Source organism: Malus domestica, chromosome 16, assembly GCF_042453785.1.
Source record: "Malus domestica chromosome 16, GDT2T_hap1".
Taxonomy (NCBI): domain Eukaryota; kingdom Viridiplantae; phylum Streptophyta; class Magnoliopsida; order Rosales; family Rosaceae; genus Malus; species Malus domestica.
The window spans coordinates 27,232,060-27,235,314 of NC_091676.1; the positions used below are offsets into that span (position 1 = coordinate 27,232,060).

A 3,255-nucleotide genomic window follows, 5' to 3' on the forward strand; every position below is an offset into this window, starting at 1 on the left:
TTGATGCTCCGTTACAAAGTAGCAGATTCGTCGTGTATGATTCCAGTTCAGCCCTTAGAGAATAATCCGGATTTGACTTATAATGAGGAACCCATGATTATTTTGGAATAGAAAGAGGAAGTCCTGAGAAATAAAACAGTGTACTTGGTAAAAGTTTTATAGAAGAATCATTCAGCAGAAGAAACTACTTGGGAGACAAAAGATCGAATGAGAGGGATGTGTTCCAGGTTGTTTTATGGATATCGATGGATTGTAAAGATTGTGTAAATTTCGAGGATGAAATTTTTTAAGGTGGGTAGATTGTGATAGCCCGTCCCTGATTTTAAGAGTTTTAAGGTTTTAATAAAGGATTTTACAAAATGCCCTTTGAGGCACGCACATTATTCAAGGTTAATCGTTGTGTCGTGCCATCTAAGATTTGTTTTCTTAACATATCCTCGTAGTACTCGTCGCTACGGACGTGTGGGCGCTGACGGTTCGTGATTTGGAGTTATATCGAAAAAGTTATTAACGTTTGAAATTTGGGATTTTAAGGAATTATAATTTTAGTAAAATCCAGAATTTCTTTTATGAAAATGGACGGCCCAGATTTAATGAAGAATGTAATGGATGGCTTGGATGTAAGAGAAAGAAAATAAAAATAAAAAGATGAAAGAAGGTTTTGTGTGTGTGTGTACGTGAACGGAAGAAGAAGAAGATGGAGGATTGGGCAAAGCTGCCCAATCGGAACAGGAGAGAGGGAGGAGTTGGGCCAACCAGAAAGAAGAGAAAGTGGAGGACCAATCAGAGGGAGAAGAAAGGAGGAAAGGAGAGAGGGCGAGAAGCGGAGGAGAGAAGGAAGGAAACGGGTTTTCCCCCAACCCGTTTACCCGCGCACCCACCTCCATTTTTCTAAGGATTTTCACCGGATTTCTCACGAATTGGATCAAGGTACCACTCCCAATCAACACCTAGGCCTTCCCTCTTCATGTTTCAACCCAAAAATCATGAAATTTGATGGTGATTTGGTGAAAACCGCGCCCGTGGGTGCCGCGACTTTTTGTTCAAATTGTTCAAATCTTGAAATGTTTTCTTTCAATTACTAACACCATTAGCATTCCCCTAGGACCTGGAACAAATCCCAAGCATTGGTTGGGACGGCGGAATTGATTTGAAGGTCGAATTGAAAACACCCAATTCTAGGGTTCTTCACGGTTTTGGTGAAATTGGAGCTCTTCCAGGCCAAATTGGCCTTGGACACAGGTATAAAGTTTGCTCTAATCATTGAGATCTTCGATTCTGTATTTTTTGAGAATTTTTGGAAATAGTTGGATTTTCCGGCGAGCCGGGGCGGCCAACCGCCACCAGCGACGGCCCGTGCGGCGGCACATGGCCAATGGCTCGTCAATGTCATTCTTAGCATGTGTTTAAGGTTCTAGGTTCAGTTTTGATAATTGATGGACGTAAATTGAGTAATTGAACCTAAGTTCGTTTCGATTCGTGGTTAGGTGAAAATGTGAATTGACGATCCGACCGTCGGATAGTCACCAAACTTTGATACGTTGTAATACGTAATATTTAAGGATTATAGGAACTTACGGATTGGGAATCCGATTTACGGATCTTTCGGAATTGGAGTTGTAAGTTCATAAAATAGAACGTTAACCGTCACTTGGTTTTGGAAATTGACGGAGATCCGACCGTTGGATGGTAATGAATTTTAGGATGTTGTCCTAGAGGTATATTGTGGACCTTTGGAAGTTATGGATTTGAAATCTGAGTTGCAGATCTTCCGGATCGAACTGCGTAGTGATATGTTTTATATAAGTTACATATTCTATCGATATGAATTCTGAGGTTGGATTTGATTATTGTTCTAGGCGCCGATCGTCATGACACCTTGATGTGTGGTGCTAGGGAGTTGTTGGGCGAACTCCAGGTGAATGGGCAGTACTTTCTATTTATACCTATATACTATGAATTTTCCCAGAAATTGAGTTTTAATGAAAGTATGTTTCTAAAATGCCATGCATGCATAATATGAATGATATGAATGATATGAGTTATATGAATTGATAATTGATGCATATATATATGTGAATTGGTGCTGTGGACGCACAGGTAAGTATCAGGTGAGTTTTATATTATTCATGTGAATCATTGATGATGTATATTATGTTGATAGCTCATAACCTGCAATCATGGTGTTAGTGCTTATATTATTCACCTCGCACCGCACGCTCACCTTGGATCCAAGTAGGTGCATGTTGTACAGACCATGAGAGGGTTCCGACATGTCGTACAGACCATGAGAGGGTTCCGACTGATAGGTGACCTTAGATTATGTGCACAGATTATTGATGAGAGAAGCACTAGAGCGTATTATTACACCATTCATGTCGTACAGACTACTTCAGGTAGTTCCGACTTATATGCAGTGTAGTGCCGTACAGGTCACCGAGGTGACTCCGGTTGGATTGGATGTTGAGCTATAGAATTAACCGTACAGGACCAACTGCAGGGTCTCCGGTTAATTCATCATTTCACATGTTACATTGATGCATCATTCATTCTGTTTTTGAAATTATAACATGGCATACTTTCTGGTTTTTGAGAAAAATTGATGATTTGAAATTTATGAAAAGTATTATGCTATTATGCTATTTTCTGGAAAAGTATACAGGTTTTACAGCGAGGGGTTAGAAATGTTTTAAATGAAAAGTTCTCGAAAAAACTTTGTTTTACTGACCCACTCAATTTTGTTTTGCGCCCCTCCAGGTTCTAGATAGCAGAGCTTTGGTGGCCACGAGGAATCCAACGGTGTTCTGACAGAATTCACAAAAGTAGGACTCACCCTCGGGTATTTCATCTTAGTAATTGTATTTTTTAAAGCTTCCGAACTGTGTAAATGGTTACGTCACTCTCACGTGACGGTCAGCATGTCCTTCTTCGGGACGGGGTGTGTCAAGGTGTACAAAGTCAAGGGACCTTGATCAAACTTTGAATACTATTAATGTTTTAATCAAAGAATGTTAAGGATTAGGGACCGCATCCAAAATATTTTTGATTACTATAATCCTGTAAAGTTGGTCAGAGAGAGAATATAATTAAGCAGTGGCGAAGCTGATGAAGGGCTAGGAGGTACGTGCCCCCTCTCAAATTTGTTGAGTTGCAAAAACAATCGATTCTTCCCTTGCATTCTCTTTTGAAATTCTCAATATCTCTATTTCAAATCGTATAAAGTTTAAAAGATTCAAATGAGAGGTTAATCACAGA

The 3,255-nt window shown here is 39.8% G+C and overlaps 1 long non-coding RNA gene across 1 annotated transcript; it reads left to right on the plus strand.

Moving 5' to 3' along the window:
- The first annotated feature begins 665 nt into the window (after nt 1-665).
- On the plus strand, nt 666-2,993 carry LOC139192897 (uncharacterized). Its single transcript, XR_011577441.1, has 4 exons — nt 666-930; nt 1,106-1,242; nt 1,860-1,918; nt 2,758-2,993. It is a non-coding gene; the product is annotated as an uncharacterized lncRNA (long non-coding RNA).
- The last annotated feature ends 262 nt before the right edge of the window (nt 2,994-3,255 follow it).